Raw genomic sequence first — 17,963 nt, forward strand, 5'->3', positions numbered from 1 at the left:
TATCTACTTAGAACAATACCGGGCCGGAAGGCAGGTTTTCAGGAATTTTCTTAGGCAGCTTCTGCCCTGCTACTGGTGAATCATTTAAGTAGCATGTGTCTGGAAGGACACCTCTATGTAGGACCCTAAGTGGAATGGTCGTGTGGTTCCCCAGGGTTTCCTATTTATTGAGAATGGGCTGAATGCACTCAGTTTGAGACCCAGTGGCCATGTCTGTAGAATACTATGGCACGATCCCAAGGCCATTGCTGACCTGCTTTGTGGTGGGCCCGAGGCAGTCCCCGGTCCTAGATCTGAAGAAACAGGATCAGTCCAGCGCAGGATCTGGTGACATGCGCTGGAGAGTCTTTGGCTCCTGAGTTTCCTGCCCAGTCTGCAGTAGGAGAGAAAGACATTCATGTGTAGAAAAAAAAACGAAAAAAGCACATGGGAAGGGTCCTAAGAACATTTGAAGTCATGGGACTTCATTGCATCTTTATCCTTCCCAAGTAAAGCGAGAGAGCCTGTATCCTTCCAGCACATCTTCTGTTTGGCCTAAGTGGGATTTCTGCTACTTGCAACCAAGAAAATCTTCCTCTTCTCCTAGAACCAACCCAAGTATCTCCAGTTCTACTAAAATTTTTCTGACCCCCTCCCCTACCAAGCCTAGTCTGAGCTCTAGCATTTGCACCTCCCTCAACATGGCACTCCCTAGATCCCTTACAGCACTAAGCTTTTTAAGGACAGTGTCTGGTCTTATTTATCCTACATTTTCATCACCTGACCCAGTCCTGGAGCCCAACAATAGCTTAACTTTAAAAAAAAAAAAATACGGGTGCCTGGGTGGCTTAGTCAGTTAAGCGTCCGACTTTCGCTTAGGTCATGATCTCGCGGTTTGTGGGTTTGGGCCCCGCGTCGGGCTCTGTGCTGACTGTCAGCTCAGAGCCTGGAGCCTATTTCAGTCTGTGACTCCCTCTCTCTCTGGCCCTCCCCTGCTCACGCTGTCTCTCTCTCTCTCTCCTAGAAATAAATAAAACATTAAAAAAAAAAAAGAAATATATATATATAAAAAATATGTGAATAAGGGCATGCAAATAGGATTGGTCAGATTATCTCTATGATCTTTCCCAAACTGGAAACTTTGTGATGTGAACCTAGGTTATATGTAAAGGGAGACCTTGAAGGGGCTCAGTGGAAGGTTCCAGAACTCCAGAGATCGACAGTCTCAATTTCATACTATTCAAATTGTACTTCGTCATGTAAGTCTTTCTGCTTCATTGACCCAGGTGGTCTCCTGCGCCGCTCACATGGAGTTATGAGGAGTTAGTATCCCTCTTACAAATAGAGTAAGAAGACATGATGAGGGGAAAAGGATGCTGAAATTGGGAGCTGGCTTCATGAAGAGCTAGGAAGAAACTCATGCTGCATATGAGTGAGAGAGAAATCTCCAGAAAGAGACGTGGACTGAATTACAGGCTATAAAAGTCAGGCAAGGAGTTGGTGCCTACAGAAACCTTGTCTGATCAGTCAACTCAGTGATACAACTCAACTGACTGACGCTATAAGATGTTGGAGCTCTCTGTTCTTGGCAGCCTTAAAGTTCCTTTCATCTGTTTAGCTTGATCCCAGGGAACACGGGAGAACCTGGCTACAAAGGGACATGGATGACTAAGTCTACTTCCCTCATGGAGAGAGACATGGGGCTTTGGGCAATTTCTTTGAAGTCCCTCTAGAGGTTTCTAAAGATTGTTAGTGGCATCTGGTCTTTAATCCTGGACATCAAGCTTGTTGATTTTTGCCCCGGACCATCTGTTTCTCAGCTTTCCATGGAACCTTTCCTTTGTGACAAGTAGGGGAAGAATACTGTATTTTTCTCTTTCTGTTTTGCCTTCATCCCAGTCACAGAATTAGAGGGGGAGAATTTATTTGCTTGATGGTGCTCTGAAAAATTAGACACAAAGTGCTGACCTTGCTATCTGCAGGATGTTTCCTACAGGATGGATGCCTTTGTCCTTCACTCTCTGATAGGAAGTCAGGGACACCAAGCGCAGTTTGTGACCATTTAATGTCTGCGCCCAGAACACTGTTTGTAACTATTTACAGTCATCATAGTTGTGAGGAGAGTGACTCCAGGACCTGACTACCTGTTTGGATTCCACCTGAGCTCATTTTTGTTTTTTGTTTTTTTAACATATTTTAAAAAATGTTTTCTTTATTTCTAGGAGAGAGAGAGAGACAGCGTGAGCAGGGGAGGGCCAGAGAGAGAGGGAGTCACAGACTGAAATAGGCTCCAGGCTCTGAGCTGGCAGTCAGCACAGAGCCTGACGCGGGGCCCGAACCCACGAACCGCGAGATCATGACCTAAGCGAAAGTCTGACACTTAACCGACTAAGCCACCCAGGCACCCCTATGCTGAGCTCATTTTTGAAGCAAGTGCCTGGACAACTTATCTAACCTCTCAGCTCCTAGCTTGTTAAGTGGGAGAATGATAACACTTACCTCACTGAGGCATCATGAAGGTTAAATGAGATAATACATGGAAAGCACTTCACTCAGTGTCTGCCATTTAGTAAACTCCCATGAACATTAGTTATCATTGCTATTTAGTATAATAATAGTATTTCTAATAAAAAGTGGGGGCAAGTTTTGCACTGGCCAGAGAACCTGTAGCAAGAAGGATACTAGGTAGTCATACAGGCCTTTTCTTGAGTTTATCACACTCCAAAGAATTCAGTGTTGTCGAATATGAGACATGAAGCTCGGAAATGGACTTTTCCAAACTGATAAATTCCACAGGGAGTTTTTCTCCATTGCCATTCATATGGTTGTGTCCTTAGGTTTCAGTCACCAAGGTCATTCCAAAGCAGCCATGAACTGGGGGGCCATTGCTCTATGGTAAAGCCAGTGTCACCTCGATCCAAGCTTCTCCAATTCTACAAACCTTAGTGGTAGGTGGGACAATTAATGCAGGCTTCCCTGGCAAATGCTTGCTGGGCATTGTAGAGATGCCCACTTTGAGGGGGCCGCAGATACCTTTCTGGCCATCAGAATGAAGGCTGTACTGATGGAACTACTCTTCTGGACAAAATGGAGGCTCTCTCATTGAGAGATGTTAGGAGACTGATTTTTTTTTCCTTTGAAACCACTATTTATTGCATGAGATTTCAGAAGATGATGATAAAAGGCAAGTTTATAGAGACACCATGAGATTGTATAAATAAAATGAAGTCATATCTGGGAAAGATATACCAAAGAAAATTGAACCCCAAATGTCGAACTTTGCGGTTCATACTCAGCCAAGAGTCCCATGGAATTAAAGCACAGACTACACAACTATGTACACAAAATGCCTTTAAAGTTCGTCCATAAATTTAGGGAAAAGCAAAAGTCTGTTTAGAGCTACCAAAGCAAAATTCCTTACTGCAGATTTATAGGCACTAGTACAAGTGGTCCCCAAACACCCTTTTTAATTTTTTTAAATTATAAATAAGAAAGAACAGATTCTACCCTCACAACTTCCACCCTAGAACTTACAGTCTCCAGGCACGAAGGACAGAGTTCTTGGGAAAAAAATAAGGCTGAATTCCAGACCTCTGATAGCAAAGTTATAATCTAACTGAACATTATTACATTTTAAATCCATTGCATTTTTCTTTGAAATCCACATATTATTCAACATCTTGGATGCTTTATGTTGAATTTGTAGAAATGTTCCCCCAGAATTTTTAAGCTGTTATCATAACGGTTTTTATCTCTTAATTTTCCTTCTCAAGTAACTGAGAGAATCAAGTTGAATAAGCAATAATACATGTCATGCATTTCATACAGAAATGCTGGGAATTGGGGCTTTCTTTTGGTGCTTGCCATCATCATGTGTGTTGAAATCAAGCTGTTTCTATGTCCAGGTGAACCAGTCCTATGCTATGTCGAAAGGGGCAATGTCTTAGTCCTCGCTCTAGGAAAGCTCATTACTGCTGAGACCCGTGTTTGAGGAGTGAGTCAGGGACATGGCTGGTGAAACGAGAGGCCGTGGCTATCAAGAGCTGTTGTTAAATCGCTGGGGCCACAAACAAACATACATCCAACGAAGTCATCTCTCTCCTAATACCTACCATCAGCCAGAGTGATAATGTGAAGATAAACACGCAGGCTGCATGGGTCCATTTGCCATTTATGAGTATTCCTTCCTTACAGCTCTTAATGCTACTAAGTTCTGACTATGTGACATGGAAATGTGTGGGATAAAGGAAGATCGGGGGGATTTACCCTCAATCCTCCAGCCTCATGATAGATTGACTTGTTGACATACAAAATAGCTATCAACTAAACTGAGACCGTAGGAGTTATGTAAAGGTACCATATCACTACATTTGTGAAAAGATTCACAATCATCGTTTCATAAATCTTCCTAGTAACACTGTGATGTACATAGGAATTATTATTCTCAGTTTCCCAATGAAGAGAGAGTCTCAGTGCTGAATATAGGAAAAGTGCTTGATCTTGCTAGCAATATAAGAAGTACACGTTAAAACAAGATAATGTATTTTAACTATCAAACTAACCAAGATATGTAGACCATCGAATTAGAACTATTTTTTAAAAATAGACAATACCTTATGCTGGCAAAGTTGCATTGAGATGGAAATTCTCCCGGTGGAAATACACATGGGGTAAGCCTTTCTGAAAAACAATTTGCAACATGTATCTGGACCTTTAAAAGTATTCATTCCTTTGGATATAGTCATTTCATTTCTGGTATTTTCTTCTAAGGAAGCAATAGGGAATGTGGAAAAATTTCGTCTACAAAAATGTTTATCACTATATTCTTTATAAAGGCAAAAACTTGAAAGTAATGTAAATATTTAACCATAGAAAAATAGTTCTGATATACTTACATAATGGAATATGAGGGAGTCCCTAAGTGTCATGATTTGAAGAACTTTAATGACGTGACAAAAATGTTCAGACTATAGTCTTAAGTGAAAAAGCAAGATAAAAGACATAATATAGCACAATCACAGTTTATAAAAACATGCATGTAAATGTATTCAAATTGGTCTGGAATAAATAGAACTATAGTTATCTCAGGTTTCTGTGGTATGTAAAATTTTGGATTTTAAAAATGGCCTTCTGTATGTTTCACATTTTTAGAAGGAGGATGTATTATTTTTATAGTCAGGAAAAAACCACAGTAAAAGTTCTCAAAAATAAATTAAAATGTCAAAGAAATATGCTCAGAGAGATTAGTTGACTTGCCCAAGGTCACACAGCTGCCGGGCAGAGGAGCCAGCACCTGAATCCAGCGCTCTTCTGACGCTAATCCCAGCATCTCCTTACCCATACCACAGTGTCTCTGAAAATAGTTAACTTGAGCAACACGTTATGGATGTTGTAGTCACTAGAACACAAACCGTTCACAGAATTCTATTTATATGAGACTCAGGAACACAGGCAAGCTTTGTGGCCTTGCTCAACTTTCCAAGTTCTGCAAGTTGCTGACATCCACATTTGAGATACTTAAGTATGCTAAACTTGCTGCTGGGACCTGGTTTCCAAAATGTAGCAGCCACACTAGATGTGAAACCCCCTTAGAACAGAGAGTCATGGCAATCTGACATAGAGGATGACCTGGAAAGCTTATTTATTCCAGCCACTTCCAAAGTGAACTAAACAGCAAAATTACTAGGACCATTTTCTAAAAATACAGATCCAGGTGCCACCCTCAAGATTCTATTTTAGTCAGTCCGGGGTGGAGTCTTGGCCTCGGTATTTTTAAAAGCACTCTGAACAGGACCATCTTTAAACCATTGTAGCCAGTGGTCGAAATGTGTCTGAAGAGGTCCCTGTACGAACAGTGAGTCACAGGTGGTGATTCCAGTATTTAAGTTTAGGAGAAAAAATCTTCCTCAAAATGAGGATTTACTTAGAACTTGAGTCTACTGGCCACTGAGTCCTATAACCACCCGGCTCATCCACGTAATGGTCACCTTGTCCCCCATTGCTACCTGTATTGGTTACCTATTGTCGCTTAACTAACGACACCCAAAACTTACTGTCTTCAAACAATAACTGTTTATTATCTCATAGTTTCTGTTGATCAGGAATCTGGGCATAACTTAGGTGAGTGACTCTGGGTCAAGATTTCTTGGAGGTTGCAGGCAAATTGTTGGTCAGGGTTGTGGTCTCATCTGAATGCCAGAGAGGAGACAAAAAGGAGGAAGGAATCTGCTTCCATACTCACTTATGTAGTTACTGGCAGGTCTCTGTCCTTCCCTGCCAGCTAACTCACCACAGAAGGAATGAACAGAGGGAGTAAGAAAGAGAGAATGAGAGAGAGGGTGTGTGCACTCAAGCTGGAAGCCACAGTCTTTTTATGATCTACTCTCAGAAGTGACAGCCATCATGGGGCGCCTGGGTGGCTTAGTCGGTTAAGCGTCCGACTTTCGCTTAGGTCATGATCTCGCGGTTCGTGGGTTCGAGCCCCGCGTCGGGCTCTGTGCTGACTGCCAGCTCAGAGCCTGGAGCCTGCTTCAGTCTGTGACTCCCTCTCTCTCTGACCCTCCGCTGCTCACGCTATTTCTCTCTCTCCTAGAAATAAATAAAAATAAAAAAAAAAAAAAAAAAAGGAAAAAGAAGTGACAGCCATCTTGGAGGATCCTTGCTACACTGCCGTAGGCAAATGGCAGAGTTAAAATTCTATACCAAGCCACCTTCACCTTTATCCTTCAATGTCTACTTGGTAGGTAGCCAGAGATGGGGCTGAAGTGAACACTTCATCAAGTGAACTCTCGAATCGATGGCAATTCAAGCAATAGGCCCAAAGCAGAAGAACAAGCCTTCGAGTTTAGCATAGCTCAATGTCTGAATTTTCACACATACAGCATGAGCTATGGATGTCAACTTAGGCATTAATAGAGAGACCTCACTAGTGAACAGGGTCACTCACTCTTGTGTCTTTGAAAGGAGCATCCGTTTCAAATGACCTCATGGACTCTTGTTCTCAGCCCCGATCTTTCTTGGCTCTAACTTGTGAAACCATCCTCAATATTCCTAGAAAACATAGAACTGGAACTGCATGTCCTGACCTCAAATGCAACTTTCTCAGGGGCTAATATAGCTCTGTTTTCCTTCCTCTTTGGAAGAGAGACTACAAATATTGAGTACAAATAAATATGTTTATTTATATTTTATACGTGTATGTATGTATATGCACATTGCATACACACACCCTCTCCACATACGCACGCGCGCACACAGGCACACACACTTCATTGGGACCATCTGGGGCACCTCAGTCTGCCCCACTCTCTCTAGGTCAAGCCTTGGTATCAGACCCTTCTAGTAAAAGCTAGGCATCCAGACACAACTAGTTGAGCCACTAACCCTGCCATATGTAGTTAATTTCAACTTGCCATCTGCCCGCCGGCTGACCACTGCTACAGCATTTTCCAGCACTCAACTTGCTATTGAGTCACAGTCACAAATTAAAGCAGCAAGTACAGCTGCGCCATGGCTGCTCTTTGGATGGGGTGTTTTCCATCTCTCCCTGTGAAATCACTGGTGAGGAAGGAGTCCCCATTGTCATTCCAGCTGCCAAGACATTTCATGCTAATGAACTGTGAAAGGGAAGTCGCTAATGATATGAAATCCCTTTTTATGGCTGGGGTTGGGCCAAGGCCACCAGACGGGCCATATTTTTCCCATGCTGCTGGACTGATTCCTCTGTTAGTGGGAAGTGGGAGAAGGACAGGCCCATTCATAAGTGGTGCCCAAGGATTTGGGGGACATTGGCATTAATCCATAAGCCACCATTTCCTTCCTCCCCAACACCTCAACATTTGAGAAGGGAGTTTCAGTTTAGCTTCAGAGCAAAATAGAAGGGGAAATACGTTTGGCAGATCACCTAGGAAAACGAAAGTAATTCCCAGGGTACCCGTGTGAGTTATGGAAAGTCACATAAATATTGCTACCCCCATGGAGTCCATCTCCATCCCTAATTCAAGCCAGCTGATGGCTTGAAGATCTGCACAAAGCAATTGCTAAGGGAAGCACTTGTGGTCCGATGAACAGACCTCCGCTTTGATTTTTTAAAAAATTTTTCTTTTACGTTTATTTATTTTTGACAGACAGAGAGAGACAGAGCATGCGCAGGGAAGGGGCAGAGAGAGAGAGGGAGACACAGAATCTGAAACAGGCTCCAGGCTCTGATCTGTCAGCACAGAGCCTGATGCAGGGCTCAAACTCATGGACCACGAGATCATGACCTGAGCCGAAGTCGGAGGCTTAACCGACTCAGCCACCCAGGCACCCCAGATCCACGCTTTGCTTCCGTGTTTCCTGGCCGTGACCTTGTGGAATACACTGGCACTTTCTAAATTTTGTATTCTTATCTTTGCATTATTAACTGTTTCATCTGATTGTTATGAAATTCAGCGAGGTCCTACCCTTAGAAGGGAATATTAAAATAACATCATTATTAAGAATGTCTTTTTTTTTTTAATACCATTCTACCCCTGTGGCAGACATTCTGCCAGCAAAGGTATGACACTTTGATAAGGCATTGTTGTCCTAGTGACCTTTTTTTTAGAATCAAACCTTTTTTTTTTTTAAAGGCAACACAGAATCTGTGAGTGATTAGTCAATAGATTTTGTTTCCCCAGCAAATGGGTATTTTAAGATACTGCAGGAATGAGAGTGTGAAGGAAAAGGGATTTGGGGGAGCATGGATACTGTCTTTACAGAACAGAAATGCAGTGGGGTATCTGCTCTTAATGTGCAACTAGAGACTGGGTGGTGCAGGAACATCACATAAAGGGCAACAGGAATCCAGCCAGAGGACTTTGCGTGCTGGGGGGTAGGCCGTCTATAACGGGGTAGTGGCACTGAAATGTCAAGGGGCTGGTTCTGTTGAGAGGGGCAGAAATGACTGATCTGGAACAATTCTTCAACCTAGAGAAGGCAAGCAAACAGACCAAAATGGGCTGTTAGACTTACAAGCATTATCAGAAATATATTTCAAGAATTTTTTAATTCCCCATCAAATGAGACTATGTTTTCCAAGAAGTGTCACTTCATTGGAAAGGGTTCCCAAACCAGTTTCTGAATCTCTTTCTATACTGTCTCTAGTTCTGTTACACACCCGAGGCTCCCTTGACCTTTGGGTCCAGTCCACTTGGAATACACCACAGAAATGAGATCTTCCTGTCCTTTGTTCCTGTTTTCAATAATGTAGGTGAGCACAAGGCTCAGTGCGAAAATGATTTAAAAAAAAATAGCCCCTATGTATCAAATATAGACTGTATGCCAGGCACAGAGCTCAGCACCCTATATATATTATTTCATTCCCAAAAATAACTTTATTAACAGGTATTGATGTACAATAGGCTATGCATAGTCAATGTATAAAATTTAATAAGTTTTGACCAATGTATACAGCCATGAAACTATCACCACAATCAATAATGAACATCTCAATCACTCCAAAAGTTTCTTGATGCCCCTTTTTAATCCCTTCCTCCTACCAACGTCAGCCCCACAGCCTCAGTCTCAGATAACCAACTACTCATTCGTTTCTATCACTATAGATTAGTTTGTATTTTCTATAATTTTACATAATTGGGATCATTCAGTATGGCCTTTTGTTTGACTCCTTTAGCATAATTATTTTGAGACCCATCCATTCTATCATATCTAATAATACAGTTCATTTTTTATTGTTGAGTAGTATTCCGTTTATATGGATTCAACTTAATTTGTTGATCCAGTGATCTACTGGCAAACATTCGGATCATTTCTAGTTTTAGAGCATGGTGTGAGGCAGGTTTTATAACTGAGGTAGCTTGTTTCCATCAGGTCCTAGAATGGAGTGTCAGAAAATCATTTTTGGTGGTAGCCAGAAGTCCAAAAGTCTAGTCTAACCTTCTTGAAGAGATCGATCTCTTTCCATTAAGAGTCCAAGGATCCAAATACTTAAAAGTGTCCAGTTCAGTCCTATCTCAGAGTACTCCTCACAACAAAGGGTTGCTGACAGCTGAGTAGACAGTACCCACATCAGGCTGGTTCAGTGCACTGACGTGGGGCCAAACTCTAGTTCCCTGCTTCCCCAGCAACGTAGGCAAGAGAGCGCCATCTTGACTCAGCATTTGGAATTCTTCATGGCCAGCCTGATTCACTTCCATGCATTCAGTGAAGGTGGCTGCCAGTCTGGCTGGCGTCTCCTTCTCATTAAAGCTCTTTGGATTCCCCACTCAGCCCCCAGCACATGGTATTAGGTTGCCCCATGGAGGTGGGAATAGAAAAGATTCTGGAGTCAGTCCCTCCACAGGCATGAGCAATGGAGGAATAATGCCTGTGGAAATTATTTACATAGGCTGCAAAAGGCAAAACTCTATTTGGGAACCACCGCTGGTTTGTTCTCTGCTTTCTCTGGCAGCTCCCGTGGGTGCGGTTGGTACAGAGATTCATGATCGTTTTCAAGGAAAGGTGACCTTCCACATACTGGACATAGGTGACTTTGTACCCTCAATCACCTGAGCCAGAATGAGCAGCTCATGGCTTTTAGGTAATCACATAGTCACACCTCAGGGCGAACTATCTCTGCATAAGAACTCATTGTCTTGTCTGCAGCCCCACAGACCCAGAACCATACCTTCTTCCCACTGTGTCTCAGTGTTGGGCGAGCCCTTGGGTCCTGTTAGATTTTGAACTCAAGATAATTATGCCAACAGCCCATAGCTGATTTAGAAATCTGTGTTCTTATCACCACATAGCAGGGGTAGAAACAAATTTCTCTATAAATGACCCTTGGGTATCAAGCAGTCAGTCAAGCCTGAAAAATAGTCCTACTTGAGTCAGGAGTATAGAGGTACTCCCTTATGAGCAGGGAAAATGTTCTAAGATTCCTGGGCAATGCCTGAAACTGAGAATCGAACCAAACCCTACAGATACTATGCTTTTTCCTGTACGTACATGCCTATAATAAAGTTCAATTTATAGATTAGGCACAGTAAGAGGTTAACAATAATAACAAAAATAAAATTGAAGAATTGTAATAATATACTATAATAAAAGTTATGTGAATGTGATCTCTCTCTCTCTTTCAAAATATCTTACTATATTGTACTCACCCTCTTCTTGTCATGGTATAAGATGATGACATACCTACATAATGAGACGTGAGTGAATGCTGTAGCCACTGCGACATAGGCTTAGCTACTATTGACCTTTTGATAGTAAGTCAGAAAGGTGGATCACCTGCTTCAGGCCGGTGACCATGGGTAACGGAAACTGTGGAAATCGAAATCCCAATTAAGCAAGGGGGATTACGGTAAAAGAATACATGTGTCTACAAAGTATGTGTTGGGAACATATTGTGAGGAACATGTTTGTTGGGAACATTTGTGTCAAAAGAGCATATGGAAGGAAGCATCTATGTCATGGAATGAGGGCCTCGCCAGTTCGAAGCAAGTTACGTCATGCTTCCTGATGGGGTGTTTGCTATGTGGAATTGGTCTTTCCTAGAGACTCTGGTTACCTAGTCAAGGTTGCCAAGAACTAGCTTGGCCATGGAAACCTTCCCCAGTGCAGAAAACTTTGTTCTTAGGAACAGGAGCTCAGCCTGGGCCACACAGCCTTGGGCAAGTTGCTGTCATCTCTGTGCCCTAGTTTTCTCCTCTATAAAATATGGAAAATAACCAGTGCTTCTCTGAGGGTTACTGTGAGGATTGAATGTGATGAGGTACATAGGGTTTAACACTGCACCTGTCATGTGGTAATGGGTATGACTCTTACTCTGATGGACAATTTCTCCTGGACTTAACACTTGACACAGAACAGACTTCCAGCAACTTTCAGGGGCACACAGATGGTTGAAGTGAGTCTCTTCTGTGGGTTTCCAGAGTTTTCGCAGAGAAGCCTCCAACCAGAAGTCAGGGCTGCTCCAGTGGGATATTTGAATGTGGATAAAGATTGTTTGTCTGAATCTATGGGGCATATATGAAGCATTAGTCTGGCTTCTAGAAATTTGCTTTATAAGAATATTCATACTGTACCCAGAGCAAGGTCTTTCTTTGCCCTTGTGAATGAAGATTACCCTATTCACACTGAGAATCCACAAGACCACAAATTCCTATTTGTATTTTTTGTACTTTGCTTCTGAGAGTAAAACATTCTTCCTCTGCAGCAATAACTCCCTGAGACATTGCTACAGGATATCCATACACCCCATTCCACATGCACATACACACATGCATCACCTGATCCTGCTATACAGTAATTGAGATAATCTGCAGAGAAAGGACATGGATCTGAGACTTTAGGGCAGGAATGCTCCCTTCCCTAGATACAGCTTAAATTTGTTATGCATTCTCCTTACCCTCTCTCCAAAGTGCTATAAGATATATCTATGACTATATATTTTTTTATGACTATATTTTTGAATGACTTACCAAGTCACTCAAATCTTGGCCATAAATGGAAATTGCTGCCCTCAACGATACCCTAAGATCTCATTCATATGAATCATGTTAGTCTTTCTTTACCACCAGTGTTTGGTGGCAGGGGGGCTCATCTTTATTATGGTCATGACAGCTAGTCACTTTCTGTGCTCTGTGCCATCTTGGTTTACAGTAAGCTCCCTCTGGCAGCCCATCTGGAAGCGAATTCAATGTCCTGTATGTGGGTGAGTGTGTGTGCGTGTACTTTATTTCCTTTTATTAACTTAGGGACCATTTCTCACCTTGTTCTCTAGATTTGCAGCCAAACTGAGTACAGGGCTCCTATTGATCTTTGTGGCCTGGAGTTGGCTTGCTCTTGGTGAAATGAAACATACTCGGATTTGTCCCATGGAGCATGGAGCAAGCAGAGAAATGAGCCATAAATTCAGGTGTACCCAAGTAGAGGCTACAGTTAGATTTAGCTCTTTCTTTGAGTGCAGGCCAAGCACTGCAGTTGGGCTTAAATTGGTTGTACAGGGCAGATTTTTGGAGCTTGTCCTATGAAACATAATTTCCATTATTCATCCTACTCACATGAGTTCTACTAACAAAAGGAACTACCACTGCAGAATGTATACAACTCAACTTACCTGGGATATTGCCTTGAGGCCAGGTAGCTTTGAGACTGGAGAATATATGGAAAAGAAGGGGCTTTCTACTCTAACGTCACTGGGCACATCTGTGAAAGGGGAAAAAGAAATGTCCTTACACTTTATTCCACTTTGCAGGTGTCGTTACTGATGTGTACTCAATATGGCTTTATGTTTTAAAGTCAGTGGAAATCAGCAACTTTTGGGAGGGAGCTGAGTTGTGTTACTGCTGTTTATGTTGGGTGAAACAACAGAATGGCCCCTAACTCTCTTGTTGGAGTACTGGACTTGGTACCCTTATTAATGTTCACTGTGGCGAATCATGGGATCTCACCCTATGGCAGATCTATATGTATGCAGAGTGAGTGTATTTCTCACCTAGAAAGAGAGAAAGAGCCATGCCAACCCATCAGGCTGTGAGCACCTGGACCTTCTGATTAATTTCCAAAGAGATTAAATTCCATAAAACTTGTTAACCTCAGAATTTCACATGTTGAAAAGAGCAGAGCCTGCAGAGGTCGCTCATTTTAAATATTTTTCTTCTAATTATTTTTTCAATGATATAAAAAGACGGTCGGCTGATTGTTTGTTGTTTTTTCGTGAAACTTCTGTGAGGAGAGTCAAGGTAGAATTTCCTCTCTGTATTTTGTTTGCTTCCTTTCTTCCCACTCCTCTTTGCTCATCTTGCCAAAACTAACGTTTCTCTATGGCTTTGGTATGCTGTATCCTCTAGCAGGACTTTTGATCTTTAAAGATTTAAAGTTTGGAATAAGCATTGGTGGCCTTGAGTTTGAAGAAAAAAACCTTAATTTTCTTAACGTCTTCCTCTTTTAAACTTGTCGTTGCTCAATAATGTGGCTTCCCTTATGTAAGATCCAATTAATCAATTCAAAACGGTGTTGGGCAATTATCCGGTGAATTTAAAAACGTATAGCTAGGCTGAAATAAGCTTTTGAGAAATCATGAACTCACCATACACAACTCTCAGACCTCTGCTTAACATTATTCATGGAGACGTGGCTTAAAATCTAGATAGTCCTGAAACAAGGACAGATTTTCATCCTTAATTCTAATTGGTATTAGTCTAGCAACTTCTTAAGGAACCACTGTAATCTTTCTTCTTTTCCCAATCAGTTGTTTATCCTCCTTTAGAGAAAAAGGAGGTCTAATTTCCTGATTATTATGCAACATTTTAAGCAAAAATCCAGTAAGACCAGTGCCCACGGCTGATCTCCATATGGCCAATACCTGTGTCTGTCCCCCCACCTGGGCTCGTCCTGGCAACAACCCTACAAATTCAGACCACTGATCATGAGAAGGGAGCTCAATGTGTGGATAAGTGGAGCAAATTCATTCCACTTCTGTAAACCTACCAATGGGGGAAATCAGGCTGTTTGAAAGTCTTTACCAGGGCTATGTAGAGTTTGTAATAAGAATTATAAAAAACAAAAATGAAAACATGACCTATTTGATAACCTTGAAGAGTTAGGTCATTCTTTATTTAAGTTTTTAAAACTTTATTTCTTTATTTTGAGAGAGAGGAAAAGAGTGGAGGAAGGGCAGAGAGAGAGAATCCAAGCTACCAGCATAGAGCCTGATGCAGGGCTAGAATCCACAAACCACAAGATCATGACCTGAGCTGAAACCAAGAGTCAGACACCTGAACTACTGGGCCACCCAGGCACCCCTGAGTTAGGTCATTTTTTAAAAGACAAAAAGCAGTTTGCTTTTGCTGAAGTTGCAAGGCCTTCAGTTTCTGAAATCCTAGAGTTCCCTTATTCTGATAAAACTGGTGTTTATTGGTCAGGGTTCTGAGCTGCCAGCAGCAGAATCCACTGTGGTTAGTTTCAGCAGGAAAGGGGCTTATTCAAGAATATCACAGGGGCGCCTGGGTGGCTCAGTCTGTTAAGCGTCCCACTGCAGCTCTAGTCACCATCTCATGGTTCACAAGCTCGAGTCCCACGTAGGGTTCTGTGCTGACAGAGCTCAGAGCGTGCAGCCTGCTTCAGATTCTGTCTCTGTCTCTCTGTCTATCCTTCTCCCTCTTGCGCTCTGTCTCTCTCTCTCTCTCAGAAATGAAACATATATATATATATATATATATGTTCTTTTATATATATATATATAAAAGAAAAATATCACAGAAACCCCAGGAGAGTCAGGCCATCAAGGAAATGAAAATCAAAACCACGAAGAGCTATTATTATGCACCCACTAGGATACCTATAATAAAAAAATTCAGATGATAACAAGTGTTGGTGAGAAGCATGTGGAGAAAATGGAACCCTCACACGTTGCTGTTGGAAATGTAACACGTTGCACCTTGGAAAACAATCTGGCAGTTCTGCAAAAACCTAAGCACAGAGTTACCATATGGCTCAGGAATTTTACTTGTAGGTACATACTCAAGAGAATTGAAAACATAAGTCCACTTAAAACCTTTTACGTGAATGTTCAGAGCAGCGTCTTTCAAAATAGCCCAAAAGTAGAAACAATCCAAATGCCCATCAGGTAATGAGTGGATTAAAAACTGTGGTATTTCAATGGACTATTTTTTGGCCATAGAAAGGAATGAAGTACCGATACGCAGATGAACCTTGAAAACATAGCGCTAGGGGAAGGCATCTAGTCTCACGGGATCATATATCGTGTGATTCTATTGATACGAAATGTCCCTGAGCTAGTGTGCTAAGGCTGACATAACAAAGTACCACAGATCAGTGGCTTAACCAGCAAAAATTTACTTTTGCTCACAGTTCTGGAAGCTAAAAGTCCAAGATCAAGCGGCCAGCAGGGTTGGTTTCCTCCTGAGGCCCCTTTGGTTTGCAGATGGCTGTCTTCTCCCTGAATTCGTGTGATCTTTCTCCATGCCCGTGTCCTTATCTTCTTTTGAGGACACTGCTCATATTGTAATAGAGCTCGCCTTAGTGACCCCATCTTAATGGAATTACCTTGAACTGAATTAAAGGGCTGTCTCCAAATACATTCACATTCTGCAATACTGGGAGTTAGGACTTTAACATACAGACTTCTGGGAGACATGACAATCCATAATAGGCAAATCTACTATACAGACAGAAAATGAATAGGTTAATGGCTTTGGCTGGAGGGTGGTGGGAGATTTGGGGGCAGCAAAGTTTCTTTTGGGGATGATGAAAATGTTCTCAAATTGATTGTGGTAATGTTTCCAAAATTCTGTGAATATACTAAAAGCCACTTGCAGTGAGTGAATTTTATGATTTGTGAATTAGATCTCAGTAAACCTATTATGAAAAAAAGGGGAAAAAAAGGTAAGGAGAGGGTTCGGAGATATTAGGTGGCCACAAATGAAGAATGTCTACTACAGGATCTTAATGCTACTCTCAGCTGAGAAATTAAGAACAAGCCAAGAAAGAACAAGTCATGGTCCCCACAGATTAGGCCAAAGCATTCTCTCTCCTCAGCCTCCGTCTCAATTGACTTGACATGCGCAATAGGAGCACTGGCATTCCTGCTCTTTTCCATGATACCAATGTCCTTCTGGATTCTTTGGGAACAAGAGTGACCTGACTATGACTCCTGTCATCCCTCTGGAGTTTCTGGTGAATGTGGCTGCCCTGGTGAGCACCCCTTTCCTTGGCCAAAGCTCTGAGCACTTCCCTGAGAGTCTATATTTTGGAGAGGATAATCTTCTCAGGGATACAGTTCTTGCCCTGGAATATTTTTATTTCCCAGCTGAGTGTTTCTCAAAAGTGTTTAATTTAGCCCCACAATTATATGGTCAACTAATCTTTGACGAAGGAGGAATGAATACACAGTGGGGAAAAGACAGTCTCTTCAACAAATGGTGTTGGGAAAACTGGAGAGCCACAAGCAAAAGAGTGAAACTGGATCACCTTCTTTCACCACACACAAAAAGAAACTCAAATGGATTAAAGCCCTAAGGTGAGACCTGAAACCCTAAAAAATCCTTGAAGACAGCACAGGCAGTAATTTCACTGGCATCAGCTGTAGCAACATTTTCTAGATATGTCTCCACAGGTAAGGGAGATAAAAGCACAAATAAATTATTTTTAATGTTTATTTATTTTTGAGAGAGACAGCATGAGCGGGGAAGGAGCAGAGAAAGAGGGAGACACAGATCAGAAGCAGGCTCTGAGCTGTCAGCACAGAGCCCGACGCAGGGCTCGAACCCACAGACATGAGAACATGACCTAAGCTGAAGTCGGAGGCTTACCTGACTGAGCCACCCAGGTGCCCCAAAAGCACAAATAAACTATTGAGACTACATCAAAATAAAAAGCTTCTGCACAGTGAAGGAAACACTCAACAAAACTAAAAGGCAACCTACTTAATGGGAGAAGATATTTGCAAATGACATATCCAATAAAGGGTTAGTATCCAAAATATACAAAGAACTGATACAACTCAATACCCAAGAAAGAAATATTCTAACTTAAAAATGGGCAGAAGACATGAACTCACATTTTCCCAAAGAAGACATCCAGGTGGCCAACAGATACATGAGAAGATGCTTGACATCACTTTTCATCAGGGACATGCAAATCAAAACCACAATGAGATATCTCCTCATACCTGTCAGAATGGCTAGAATCAACAACACAAGAAACAACAGGTGTTGGCAAAGATGTGGAGAAAGGGGGACCTTCTTGCACTGTAGGTAGGAATGTAAACGGGTGCAGCCACTCTGGAAAACAAAATGAAGTTTCCTCGAAAAGTTAAAAATAGAACTAGCCTAGGTCCAGGAATTGCAATGTTGGGTATTTATCCCAAAATACAAGAACACTAATTCAGAGGGGTACATGCACCCCTGTGTTTATAGCAACATTATTTACGATAGCCAAACTATGGAAGCATCCTAAGTGTCCGTTGTTAGATGGACAAATAAAGATGTGATGTA

This window comes from Hyaena hyaena, unplaced genomic scaffold, assembly GCF_003009895.1.
Source record: "Hyaena hyaena isolate Hyena2069 unplaced genomic scaffold, ASM300989v1 scaffold_1541, whole genome shotgun sequence".
In the NCBI taxonomy this organism is placed as follows: Eukaryota; Metazoa; Chordata; class Mammalia; order Carnivora; family Hyaenidae; genus Hyaena; species Hyaena hyaena.